This window comes from Triturus cristatus, chromosome 1_2, assembly GCF_964204655.1.
Source record: "Triturus cristatus chromosome 1_2, aTriCri1.1, whole genome shotgun sequence".
Taxonomy (NCBI): Eukaryota; Metazoa; Chordata; class Amphibia; order Caudata; family Salamandridae; genus Triturus; species Triturus cristatus.
In genome coordinates, this window is record NC_140580.1 from 898,763,587 (window position 1) to 898,778,710 (window position 15,124).

Here is a 15,124-nt window from a genome sequence, read left to right on the forward strand (position 1 = left end):
TAGTCCTTTGTCTTATGTAACATTTCCTATACAGTGATTTCCACACGTATGATTGATTGTCTCTGTGTAATATGTGTGATGTAAAGTGCTGTGACACCCTACACTGGTATTAGTGGTGCTGTAAATTTTCTGATACTTTATTATTTTGACATTTTTACACATGCTAACAGTCTATGCAAAGATTTGTCCTTATTAGTACCAGTGGAACATACAACTGCAGCTGTGAGAAAGGTGACCAGTCAACCTTTGCAAAGGGCCCTTCACTTCACAGCAGCACAAGTCACATTTGATCCGTTTGAGCTATTAACAATTTATTGGTTAAAATCGTCAGATTATGCAGCACATGATGTATTATGTGGCAAATATGGCAGAGCCATAATTATGTGGAACACATTTGCAAACTAGGATATTTTGCCATTCATGTTTGAACTGCTCTTGTGGAAAAAGGAAGAAGAAGTGCCGATGACAGAAACTCCATGGCTGGGAGACAAATAGCTTGCGGTTCCACTTTTAAGGATATTTGGGACATTCTGTGATTGGAAACGTATCCGACTTTGTGAATGTATTTCAATGACAATAACTCATATTAAAGATTAAATCAACCTTTGTGTCCATTGGTTAAATTAAATAACATAATAAGCTGTAACCGGTTAGTGAAATGGGAAACAAATACTACAGATTGGGATATTTTGCTGTTTCTGCCACACCTCTGACTCCGCCCACTGACCCAATCCACAGGTTACCTTTGGACCCTCTATAGGGCCTTTTTGAATTATCCTGGCAGGTACTTCTTTTCTTTGCCAATCCACAAGTTATTCCTGCCCCCTGATTCTCCGCCCACAGTTCCCCTACTATTTTTTACCCCCACTTCGACCACTGGTCTTAGACTAGTCCTAAGAAGCAAAATGGAGAAAGAGTGGGTGGGAGGGGGAAGAAGGGTGCGTCATTACTGCCAGTGATGCTGACATTTATGTGCCGGTTTGAAGTTGATTCCAATAAACCTGTGATCTCAACCTACGGCACAATCTCAACTCCAACTAACTAACATTACTCCACCAATAATGTATAATGGCACCGATGTGATTTCCCATCCAGAGCATGCCGTGCCCATGTGTGATTCAACAGCTGACTCCTGTAAACGCAGTTCAAGCCAGACAATATACTACTTCAACCACCTAACCAAGCCACCACTGTTGTATAATGATCTTTATGGCACCAATGTGATTTCGATTACTTAATGTGTGAATATTTCTGCTTACTATGTAAATGTGATTTTATTTTGACTCACTTAAATATTGCATAGTGTGACTATCATGTAAAAAAAACATGACTACTGTAGTCTCCGGAGTTTATCTTGACATTTATGCAGTAATCTTCTACATTACCTTTTCTATTACCCTATGTAGACATGTTTTTTCAAGCTTAGCCATTTTTTTTAATATGCCACTTCCTGACTCTCGCCATTTCTTAATACCACACTGGCCAGCAGCGATTCAACTAGAACACTCACTTGATAACTAGGGCACGTCACGGCAACCTCCCGTTGGTAATACAGCGTGCGAATAAACGTGCTCGCTTACGCTACGCACTCTATTTACCCACAGTTGTGGGTACTTCCCCTTCACCCTACTCAAGCGACAGGCATGGACGGATGCCATTTCAAGGTAATCTATGTCCCCACCAGACTTCCCTACATGTTCCTTTCTGAACTCTGGATAACCGTTGGATTTTGCTTCCCCATTTAGGACATTGGTGTTTAAGTTACCCGTTCCCAGAAATATCTTTATATATCATATTCAAGCAGACTCAAGGGCAGATGCAGTTGCACCGCCTCTTTAAGGTAATTACTGGCCCTGCTTACCACGAATGTTGCCCATTGCCTTTTATCTTCTAACGGGCAATCACTGTTGCCCTCTGCAGGAAATCGAGTCCACATTACACCCTTACTGTAATATTCACTAAGTTAACTCCTACCCATTATAACATTGTAATCACCAATGCACTCATCCCTGGTTACCCAACAGGTGATCCTCAGATTGTGGGGGTCACTGCTACGGGATCCTTCACCATAAATTTTATCACTCATCGCATGAGATGCAAGCTGTCACAGCCAGCACTGTAGACAGGGTTTCACTATTTCCTGCTGGTATCACTATCATTCCCAGATAACCACTCAGGCACCCTGAACCGACCCATTCTTGGGCCAACGGTCCTTGGGATGTGTGCTGTGTAGGCCAGCACTGTAACAGGGATTTAGCATTATTTATTGTTGTCTATAGGTACTATCAATCCCGGATGACCACTCTGGCACCCTGAGCAGACCCAATATTGGGCTCCACAACTCACAGAGCCATTAATTAAATAGACCGCTTTCACACAGGTGAGAAGTAATTCCCTCTCACGGTTGTGATTCATTCACCAGATTTTGACATTCGGTACCTTACAATCCTGTTCTTTACCATACTTTCCTAGTCCTGAAGAAGACCCGTGGAGATGTTTTCCACTCACACTCCTATTTTAAGGGTTGAAACGTCTATATACTGAACAAGACATCCCACACCAACCTTTCACATAGTGATGCCTAACCTTAAGGCTACATGCGCTAAATAATGGGCCAAGTTATTGTGGATGCTTATTGAAGATTCTTTTTCTCTTTTTCCTTTTTTTGTTTTTTTCCTCCCTGTGTATTGTAAATGTTCAGCTTTAATTTGTGTATACAGCACGGCACATGCCTATCTATGTAAATGTTTTATGTATGTTTTCTTTTCACCTGTTCACTATTGTACACATAATGTGAGATAAGGTATATGACTAATAATATATTGTCCCCTTTCTGGAATTTATTGTGTCAATTTCAGTTTGTCCGTTTGCCTGTATTGTGTGTTTAGTGTATACAATTGATTGGTCTTTTTTACTGATCAGGGCCAATCCATACACTAAAGAAATTATGTCTTGCTCGACAGAACCATCTATTAGTTTATACTGTCATAATACCCCCGGTTCTGTGAGATACTGGGCCGCCCTATTCATTTTTATTGACCTTGGAATTGGGGCGCCATGCTCGATCGCTGATCCCTGTGATTCGAATCATGTAATCTCCCCCTGGCCAAGAGTTTGTGCGATAATAAAAATGCAAAAAATAGTACCTCAATCACAACGCAAGCAACAGATGGGCACTAATTAAAATTAATCAATCTGTGCTTGGTCCGTTTGCCACAAACACACAGGACAATTAGGAGGCTGCAATGGAGAGTAACAACGATGCCAATGAATGGTAATCAACTGCTGGACTGTAAGCCTTTTATTATCAACAAAACCCTTCCCCTATGGATAGCACATGAGCTGTCGGCAGGCAAGACCTAAATATCAGATGTCTTACTTTTACTATAGATAATTCACAAATATCACCAAAAGCCATAGAGACACTGAGGATCACTTAAAAATCTTTAAACCTCTACATTTCCAATGGGATGAGGTGCAAATGTTACATACCTAAAACAGAATTTAAAAAACCTTGGATTTACTGTAGGACATTTGTAGGAATAATTCCATGTCTTGTGTAGAACACTATTGCTCAAATAAAAGGCTTTATGCCACACGTGAATATCCTGCACTCCCACGTAAGTGTCCGCTTTCATGTAATGACTGAAATGCTCAACCTCACTACTCATACACCAATGAGTAGCTACAAAAGAAAAGTGGTTTGCACAGTGATGGGACACAAGCATAAACATGCATACATCTTCATTTTTAAGTACACTGACATTATTTATTTGTGGTTTTCCCTTGGCTAGTACTTCTTTTACTTTATCTGCCCTTTTTAAGGTCAAATATTATTTTATAAAGTGACGATGTATCTGTCCACAAGGACAAGTAAGCACAAGGTTGTCAAGTTCAGCATCCAAGCCAGTCGAGTACTTGACTCTTTACACTTCAAGCCACTTTTTTCAGCACAGGGTGCCAATAAGCAAGCAATGAGCCTTTGCTTACTGTTATCCAAATGGAGGCTTGCGGGTACTAAAAATGTTATACTGGTGGGTTCATACAAAGTGAATTAGGGAGGGTTGTTGGTTCAGGAGACTCATCAGCATTTGTAGAGTAGGTGCTTGAGAGACATTACCTGATCTTTAGAGACAAGTTGGAAGAAGGTTTTGGAGGTATGTTCACTGGATTAATTGGGCAGTCTGGGGCTTTCACCCAGGCATGATAGCAGCAGAAGTATGATGGCATTCTAGCAGAAGTTTAGCTGTAATCCAACTAGTTAATCTTAGGCTTTAAGAGGTGGTCAAGTTGGAGCTCCAATGTTTTGAAAACACCTCAGCAGGGTCCACAAAGGCTTACTGATGATGTAGAGTTCTCCTGAGCTGTTGGACAACCCATGCTTACATTTACAGCCAAAGGTAGGCGGGCAACTGCCCTCCACACGTCACAGTCATACTTAAATGTTGAAACTCCAACCAGTCAGGTTGGGGCAGGCTTTCCATTTCCTAGGGAGATACAGTTGGGTTTGGGCAGAGCAGGCGGGGAATAGCCATTACAACGCGGTTATTACCACGCTGTGCAGTTACATCGCATGCGTTACAACGCATGCGATGTTACAACGCTATGCCATTAGAACGCAAGTCTGTACATCGACTTGCGCTAGATGGCGTGCTAACATTACAAATAGTGTAGTTTACTATCCCAACACCTTCCCTACTGTTAAGTGGACTGGAGTTGGAATAGTAAATTACACTTTTTTAATGCCAGCACGCCATCTAGCGCAGGTCGATGTAAAGACTTGCGTTCTAATGGCATAGCGTTGTAACATCGCATGCGTTGTAACGCATGCGATGTAACTGCACGCGTGGTAAAAACCCGCGTTGTAATATCATACATCCAGGGCAGGCATGTCTTGCTTCTAGCATAAATTGTAGGAGCTAGTAGCTATGCACCACTAGTCAAAGATAGACTACCTGATTACTGCTTTGTGGGAAATCAATATTTCTCCTTAAGTTTATATTTTACACAAATGATACTTGTGATCCCTTTGTGGTTACTCTAATAAAAGATAGTACAAAGGGTTATCACAGTCAGTCCTATTTATCCCATAACTCATCTGCACAGGAAGTGGCATCACCAAATTTCCTATCATGCATCTGCACAGGAAGTGACATATCTGGTTTCCCACTAAAACCGCCTTTAAAAGAAGAAGCCAAGCAAGAGGACTTCATTTCCAGTCACTCATCTGCACAGGATGTGACACCACTGTATTTTCCATCATTCGTCTGCACAGGAAGAGACATCCCTGGTTTCCTGCCAAAACCGTCTTTAAAAGTAAAACCAAGCTAGAGGACTTAATTCCCCTTTACGCACTCTGCACAGAAAGTGACATCACTGCTTTTACAATAATCCATCTACACAGGAAGAGACATCACTGTATTTCCCATCATTCATCTGCACAGAAAGTGGCATCACTGTTTTCCCACGCACTGCCCCCCACACTCCTCTGTCCTCCACCGACACTCCTAATGGTAGCTGCTGTGTGGACACTAAGTTGGCGCACCAAAGATGTGCACAGGACAAGCCTGGTCCGTGCCAGGATCCCTGGTCTTTCCCGTACCCACCACTACCCTTCTGTGCTCCTCCATGCTCTCAACATTGGTCTCTGCAATGCTGCATTGGCATCACACCACACAACAGAAGGTCACATGCACCTCTGCTCAAGAAACCATCCACTGACTTGGCCACGCTTTCCAACTACACATGTCCCACCTACCATATCTTGCAACATTCTTAGAGAGCCTAGTCAACTGATGCCTCACCAACCACCCCAATAACGACCAGCTCCTCAATGTGATGCTATCTGGAGTCAGGTCCAACCACAGTACAGAAACAGCACTTGTTACCGCCACAGAGGACATCTGCATGATCCTTGACAGAGGAGATATGGCAGCCCTTATTCTCCTGGACCTCTCTGCAGGATCTGACACAGTCTCAAACCCTATCCTCATTAGGCTTCTGCATAAAATTGGCATCCCTTCTCCCCCTGGATGTAGTTCTTCTTAACAAATAGAACACAAGCTGGCAGGCTCTCACTTTACACCCCGGAAGCCTGCAAACGTATCTGCGGAGTGCCTCAAGGGTGATTGCTCAATCTCACCTTCTGAAATGTATACATGATCCCTCTGGCCAATGTCATTTACACATCAACATCCTCTTCAATGCCTGTGACATGCAACCCATCCCTCTCTGATAAGACTTCCAACACAAGAAACATATTCATCTCTTTCATGATAGAAGTCACTAACTGGATGAAAGACAACTGTCTCGAGCTCAACACTGACAAGACAGTATTGATCTTCGGCAAGAACACCTAACCATGGGACTCCAACTGGTGGCCAGTCACATAGTTACCGCTGTCACACCATCTTGCTTCCACGCCCTGAAAATGCTGAGGAAGATCTTCACATGCCCTGCAAGCAACACTAGAAAAACTGTCACTCACACCCTGGTCACCAGCAAGTTGGACTTAGGGAACACCCTCTATGTCGGGATCACCAAGCAACTCACCAGAAGACTACAAAACATCCAGAGCTCGGCGGCCAGACTCATTCTCAACCTCTTACATAGAACTGACATCACACCACATATCAGGGAGCTTCACTGGCTCCCAATAGAGAAACCCCCACATTTAGAACTCCTCACATATGCTTTCATGGCACTACATGAACAGTTGCATCTCTTTCCACCAACAACTCCGACACCACCGCTCTGCAAAGCTCCTACTCGCACATATTCCACGTATACACAGAACCAGATCAGGAGGATGGGTGCTCTCTTACATCGTTCCTAAAGAATGGAACGGCTTCCTACTCCACAACAGAGTGTCCTTGCCTCTTCTTGAATCCAGCAAGAAGCTGAATACCTGGCTTTTAATTAACTAACCTAACACAAGTAGGGCTAGGCACACACACCTGTTCAGTGCCAGGATACCCTCGCAGTGTTGTGTAGTTCCTACAAATCTATATAGGATCTGTGCATTGAGACAACATAAACTAAGGGACTGATTCCGAACATCCCCAAAGGATATGTTAGTCTGTAGATCAGCCAGCTCACAGTGCCACTAGAAGCCCCCAACCTTATCAAGGAGTGAATTGTTTCTAGCAACTATGGAACATGACAACCCTGACCCCTCAGGGATCGTGGAAACAGTAAAGTACGTTTTGCTCAGTCACTCGTGCTCACTCTGTCTCAGAGATATACACAGAAAAACGGTGGGGATGCTTTCAAAAAGCTTTTTTTGAGCCAGCATCATTCTAGTATAAAAATATGTGTGCTGCAACAATCATGAGACAGAAACAGATATATACGGTTACAGCAGAGTAAAGAAAAGGTAGAATTCTACCATTGTGCTAAAAACAGTGAATATATGCAGGCATATAGATACATTACAGTAATAATGCATACTCCTACAATGCAAACCCTAACTAAGTGTACCTAGCATGTATGTATGTGTATAGCCAAGAATCCCCTTAAGATAAAGCCAACCCCATTACCTGATGTGGCAGAGCAGAGAACCCCGTCTTGGTCTCGAGATGGACACCCCGCGAGGGATGTCAGACCACTGCGTGCTGGAGTGTCTGCGTGCAGGGACCGCAGCGTCTCATGTTAGCGTGTCAGCATGGAAGTCTTTTATCCTCACCCAGCAAAGATGTAGTGCTTATATAACCGAAAGGTACCCTCAGGGGTTCTACCTAGAGGTGTACTATGGGCATGTTGGGCAAGGATGAAGATAGTGGTGACCCTTATACAGAGTTATTATGCAGAAGATGGTAATCTTCTGCATAATAAATGAGGTTAGTTTTCAGAGACAGCCACACGACATTTATGTAACACCTAACTAGGTAAAAGGTCAGCGTCAGAGCCGTTATGTAGAACAATGTATGGACAGATGGAGGTAAAGGGTCGTGCAACTATCTAGGCCTATATTGTGGTACACTGGGGTTCATAACAGTGGATGATAGTGCACTTTAAACATTCACATTTGTTCCCATTAAATCCAATGCTTCAATTGAGTATTCCATTTGCAATCAAACTAATGCCTGCAAGCACTTTTTGGACACAAAAACTACATCATTAACAGAGGTAAGTAAAATTAACTTCATCTGGGGATGAAGGCCTATCTTCCCTAGGTATAGGTACTGCACCCCAAAAGTATGGAATTACAGTAGTTGGCTAGGACCTGGGGTAGGGAGGTTGTGTGGGGGCGATCCCTTAAAGACGTATGGGATCAGTTTTAGAGTCTGATCTGCTCCAAGGGTCAGTAAGATTATTTTGTGGAGCTCTAGAGTTGCTGACTGGACATATTTTATTTTAGAGGCCTCTTAAGTAGATGCAAAGAAATAAAAATTCACAGGAACTTCAGAAATGTCGCAGGGTGAGAGATTGCACCACAGCCCCTAAACATGATTAAGCTGCTTTAGCGATGGCTTTCTATTCCAAAGGGTTTGCCTATGGAACATAAACTTGAGGAATGTTCACTGCATTGAAATAATGGTGTCTCAATGACAATCAGCTGAGATCTATGGAACATAAAAATATATTGACTGCTCCACGGGAAGCAAAAAAAAAAAATAACGGCAATGTTACCCATAGAGATCTTTAGAGAATACACTAAAATCTTCAGTTGTCTTTAGGAGGTATACAGAATTTTAAGTCGTCTAAATAGATATCCGAGGTTTGGGACAGGCTCTGGCTCAGGGAAGCTAGTAGGGCTGGGGCTAGGTCATCCACGTGTTGTGACAAGAGGCCAGCCCGATTTTAAAACAAATATGGAAATCTGCTCTCGCACAAATGCAGATTTACAACCTTTTTGGAATTTGAAAGCTTTCCCAGAAAAGCCTGCAAACCAGCATCACAGGTGTCCTGGCAAATATCCAGAAAACCTGTGAATTAAACTTACATTTCGAAAATATGGTACATTATACTGTCAAACACAAAAAAAGAGCAATTGGAAATTCACGTATTTATTCCTTTTCCATTATTTTTCCCTATGAACGAACCCATTTCCTTACATCCCCACCAGTTTTTGTGTGCTCCCTTCATCTTTCCACCGTAGAAAAGGATTGGTTCCTCCCACTCACAGGATGGGAAAGGGTTGGAGAAAAGTGTGTGAATACCCACAGATGTGTACGTTTGTGGGTGTTGACAAGGTTACTTGGCGATCCTGTCCTGCTGAAACACCCACTCCCCGCCTTTACTCTACTCATAGATCTTTCTGTGAGTAAATCACTTCTCAAGTGTAAAACCACATTTTGACGATAACAAAAGTGGTTTTGCCCCTGGAAGAAAGCGTATTTGTTCATAGAAGTCAAAAGTACAAGATGAACAGTTTTGATGATTATCCGTGTATTAAGGTAGAACGCATGCGAACATGTCAATTCTTCCGCTCGTTTGCATGTCAGTTGCCCTCCAAATGTGGGGTGGGTGCCCTGGAGGGGCTCCAGAGGACGTCAGTTTGGTGGTAGTGGTCACCAGATCCACTTCCGAAAACCCATGGTGTGTGAGATGCCTTTCACGTGAAACAGAAATAGTAACTAGTGAAAGAAATGAGAGTGCATCCCCACTAAGCCTTTAGTCCCCACCAGGCCGCATCTCTCTTTCAGTGCAGCCAATACCTGCCTTTCCTTATGCTCAAGTAGGTATCAAAGGGAACCTAATTGTGACAATCACTACAGGCTGCCAGATTATGCACTGTACATAAAGTAAAACAACACACACACACAACACACACACACCTGTACTGCTGATATTGAAGGGTGCTCTATACAGGAGCTTCTCTCCTCCTAAACTTGGGAACTACCCAGAGTTCTGTGCATCTATTTTGCATAATTTGTGCAGCACTGCAGACCTGAAAGGGTATTGTTTTGATATGTACGTGATAAAGGCATGCTTGGCAAAGGCATGCATGACACTGGGTGGTAAAGGCATTGGGTGGTAAAGGCTGCGTGGTAAAGGCTATCTCCCATCCTCCACATTCATCCATGAGAGAGCATCTGTCACATTTTGGATCAACACAGAGGAGTATACATCCCTCATCTCTTGCTATTGACGGTTTAGTACACCATTCCACCTCCTAGGAAGTGATTTCATTACAGTGCACAAGGGGTTATTTTACATCTGGATTTTTTACATCTGAAAAATCCCAAAAGTAGACTCAATAATCACACTTTTTGTCACATTCAATTCTTTATCTCATTCATGCATTAAATGCAATAGGCAACCTTGTACTGTGCAGCAAAACAAATGAATTGTTGGGGACTCCAAACGACTATTCCTCTTATGTTCTCCGTTACAGAAATCACTCTAGTAAACTTATTTCCTCATAACTGGGCACCTCAATTAATTGAGCACATTCAGGAGCCTGCCTTGATCAAGGCAGCTACTTTATGTGCAGTAATAGTGTACCAGATTCTCCTGTACCGTGACTTGAGCATTGGGTAGGAAATAACCTCTTGTAATTTTGCTAAATTTAAAAGGATAATTTGTAGGGCACTGAGCCTAAACTGTCTTGCCAGCAGTTGTGGCTCCCGTAACCCATTAGTCCATGAGTGTCAAAATCAGTTCCAGGAGAGCTGGATCCATGCCAGAATTTCAGGAAAACCGCTGACTAGGTCAACTATTTCTTTTTACTCAAATATATCTTATATGGATATCCTGACAACCTGGCGTCAATTCGGCACTCCTGAACGAAAGTTGCATGCCACTGGAATTGTAAATACTCATTAACGTAGGCTGTCTAGATCCATGACCACAAATCCCCAGTTCATATGGTAACGCGAGAGTCACACAATTTAGTCTGAGGGGACGCATCTGAAGGGGGCTCGAGTCTGGCTTTTTCCCCGACGCCGTGAGGGCAACGGCAGTCTTCACCTGGACACAGAAGGGCCCCGAACGCAGGGAAAACTCACCTGCCAACAGTCTACCAGGCCTGCGGTGAGGGCAGCGGCTCCACCAACTACATTTCCCAGGTTCCCCTGAGCGGCGCAGCAGGTGACGTCAGTGGCAGGCGTCACCTGCCTACATCTTGGCTGCACGCCTCCCGCAGCGCGGGACGCATCTGAAGGGGGCTCGAGTCTGGCTTTTTCCCCGACGCCGTGAGGGCAACGGCAGTCTTCACCTGGACACAGAAGGGCCCCGAACGCAGGGAGAACTCACCTGCCAACAGTCTACCAGGCCTGCTGTGAGGGCAACGGCTCCACCAACTACATTTCCCAGGTTCCCCTGAGCGGCGCAGCAGGTGACGTCAGTGGCAGGCGTCACCTGCCTACATCTTGGCTGCACGCCTCCCGTAGCGCGGGACGCATCTGAAGGGGGCTCGAGTCTGGCTTTTTCCCCGACGCCATGAGGGCAACGGCAGTCTTCACCTGGACACAGAAGGGCCCCGAACGCAGGGAGAACTCACCTGCCAACAGTCTACCAGGCCTGCCGTGAGGGCAACGGCTCCACCAACTACATTTCCCAGGTTCCCCTGAGCGGCGCAGCAGGTGACGTCAGTGGCAGGCGTCACCTGCCTACATCTTGGCTGCACGCCTCCCGCAGCGCGGGACGCATCTGAAGGGGGCTCGAGTCTGGCTTTTTCCCCGACGCCGTGAGGGCAACGGCAGTCTTCACCTGGACACAGAAGGGCCCCGAACGCAGGGAGAACTCACCTGCCAACAGTCTACCAGGCCTGCTGTGAGGGCAACGGCTCCACCAACTACATTTCCCAGGTTCCCCTGAGCGGCGCAGCAGGTGACGTCAGTGGCAGGCGTCACCTGCCTACATCTTGGCTGCACGCCTCCCGCAGCGCGGGACGCATCTGAAGGGGGCTCGAGTCTGGCTTTTTCCCCGACGCCGTGAGGGCAACGGCAGTCTTCACCTGGACACAGAAGGGCCCCGAACGCAGGGAGAACTCACCTGCCAACAGTCTACCAGGCCTGCCGTGAGGGCAACGGCTCCACCAACTACATTTCCCAGGTTCCCCTGAGCGGCGCAGCAGGTGACGTCAGTGGCAGGCGTCACCTGCCTACATCTTGGCTGCATGCCTCCCGCAGCGCGGGACGCATCTGAAGGGGGATCGAGTCTGGCTTTTTCCCCGACGCCGTGAGGGCAACGGTAGTCTTCACCTGGACACAGAAGGGCCCCGAACGCAGGGAGAACTCACCTGCCAACAGTCTACCAGGCCTGCCGTGAGGGCAACCGCTCCACCAACTACATTTCCCAGGTTCCCCTGAGGGGCGCAGCAGGTGACGTCAGTGGCAGGCGTCACCTGCCTACATCTTGGCTGCACGCCTCCCGCAGCGCGGGACGCATCTGAAGGGGGCTCGAGTCTGGCTTTTTCCCCGACGTCGTGAGGGCAACGGCAGTCTTCACCTGGACACAGAAGGGCCCCGAACGCAGGGAGAACTCACCTGCCAACAGTCTACCAGGCCTGCGGTGAGGGCAGCGGCTCCACCAACTACATTTCCCAGGTTCCCCTGAGCGGCGCAGCAGGTGACGTCAGTGGCAGGCGTCACCTGCCTACATCTTGGCTGCACGCCTCCCGCAGCGCGGGACGCATCTGAAGGGGGCTCGAGTCTGGCTTTTTCCCCGACGACGTGAGGGCAACGGCAGTCTTCACCTGGACACAGAAGGGCCCCGAACGCAGGGAGAACTCACCTGCCAACAGTCTACCAGGCCTGCCGTGAGGGCAACGGCTCCACCAACTACATTTCCCAGGTTCCCCTGAGCGGCGCAGCAGGTGACGTCAGTGGCAGGCGTCACCTGCCTACATCTTGGCTGCACGCCTCCCGCAGCGCGGGACGCATCTGAAGGGGGCTCGAGTCCGGCTTTTTCCCCGACGCCGTGAGGGCAACGGCAGTCTTCACCTGGACACAAAAGGGCCCCGAACGCAGGGAGAACTCACCTGCCAACAGTCTACCAGGCCTGCCGTGAGGGCAACGGCTCCACCAACTACATTTCCCAGGTTCCCCTGAGCGGCGCAGCAGGTGACGTCAGTGGCAGGCGTCACCTGCCTACATCTTGGCTGGACGCCTCCCGCAGCGCGGGACGCGCGCGGGCTGCGCCCGGGCGAAGCCCGGGCCAAGGGCGGGTCCGTCCTTGCCCGTCTGTGCCCGTGTGAGACCGGACCGGGCACTCCCTCGTGGCCTTGCTGCATCGTCTCCGCAAGCTACATTGACCCTTAAAGTCGCACTAGAGGAATCCTGAAGGTAACTTCTGGTATCGAGAGAAACAGCTCCGGAGTCCAATCCCTAAGACCTGTATTATTGTAAATTGTTTGAAAGAGGGCAAATAAGTCGATATTCCCTACTGTCCCCACTAACCAACAAGATCCTTTAAGTATGGGCAAAAGGAAAGCACTGAGTAGTGACCTACACGAGGGGAAGGACATCAAGAAGCCCAAAAAGCAAAAGCAAACACTTTTAACATACTTGACTGGGGCTATGGGGGCGATAGAGAAACAAATCTCCACAGTGGAACAAACTTTAGCAGCAGGGTCACTGATGACTGGAGAAGTCGGAGTGACGGTTGACCAAGCTACTCCTATTCAAGACTCTGTTTCTAATGCGGATCACGTCACCGGATCTCTAGCTAATGGCTGTATTCAACTAAATGTATGTGACATTACAGTGCATAGCAATCATGGAGATACAATTCCCCCACAAACAAATAGGAAAAAAAAGATAGCTAGGAAACAGACTGTAAAGCCAGGAAAGGGCACAAGAGATTCGGGTAAATCAAGTATACATAGTGATAGGGATAGTATAGCAAGGAAAAACGACCATGATAACCATCATAGTACACCTATACCTCATACCCCTACAACAACTGCCATAACAGTCATCTGAGCCAGAGACTCTCTCAGAAGGTCGAGATAACAATTTATATAGACATGCGCAGAATAAATCAATTCCTGTAGAAATTCCCGCCATTATTTTAAACAGAGAGAAACCTACGATTTTTATTTTATCCAACCCAGATTTATCAGGATTAGATTCCCAGTCATCATTAACACCCTGGAAAAAGGAAGGGCAGATTAACATTACTTTTTGGAACATAGCGGGCTTACATTCCAAACTTCATAATGATCTCTTTCTTGATTTTACTAAGAATATGGATATCCTTTGTCTCCAAGAGACTTGGTCTCAAAATGAAATTCACATTGACGGTTTTAAAACCTTTCATACTCCAGCCTGTCCCTCCAGTTATGGTAGATCAAAGGGAGGATTATGTATATATGTTTCCAACTTGGTGATAGCGGAAAAAATCACGCTCGAAATATCTGATTCTTATTATCAAATCCTTACCCTTTCAACGGACAGGAAAGATTTTATAACGCTTGTGAACTTCTACAATAACATCCCTAAAGAGAAAGAGACCGAAGTAATAGATCAATTCAGACAAATAATGTACAATATTCACATTCTTGGTTCAGGGAACGCCCAGATTGTCTGGGGAGGAGATTTTAATGTTAACTTGTGCTCCAATAATAACAACCAGTTATGTGGTTTGAGTGACGAGGAAAACAGCAATCTAACCCACTTCTCCCACAACATCTTTGGTAGAGCTCTGAACGAGACCATATTTACGCTTGACCTGTCCTTCGCCACCGAAATGGTAACTCCTCCCATTTCTCTTTTTACCAACATATAATGGGAGAGGCGTAGGTTCGGTAAAAGACTACATTCTGGTCTCAAACAATCTTGGCAGTAGGGTAAAACAATTTATAAAGCATAAGATTGCTATTAGTGACCATTTTCCACAAACAGTAAGAGTGACAGGTAAAAACCCTAATTTGTATAATAAAAGTAATTTGGAAAAACGCCAACATACCTGTGCTAATTTGGCCATTGATAGCATGAATGGTTACTCTTTGAAATGGGAACTTGCAGACCCTGATACTGTTACATCTTCTGTAGTGGTTAGTGCACTAGGTCACATTTTGACAACCTTAAATGAGAATTCCCCCCCTTCGTTGGTTCTAGAAAGTTTTAAACACATCACGGCAACAATAAAAAACTGTTTGTTTATAGAGAAAAAAAGGGGAGATCAAAAGAAATTTAGATGGTTTGATACCAATTGCACGAAAGCCCATCGTGCA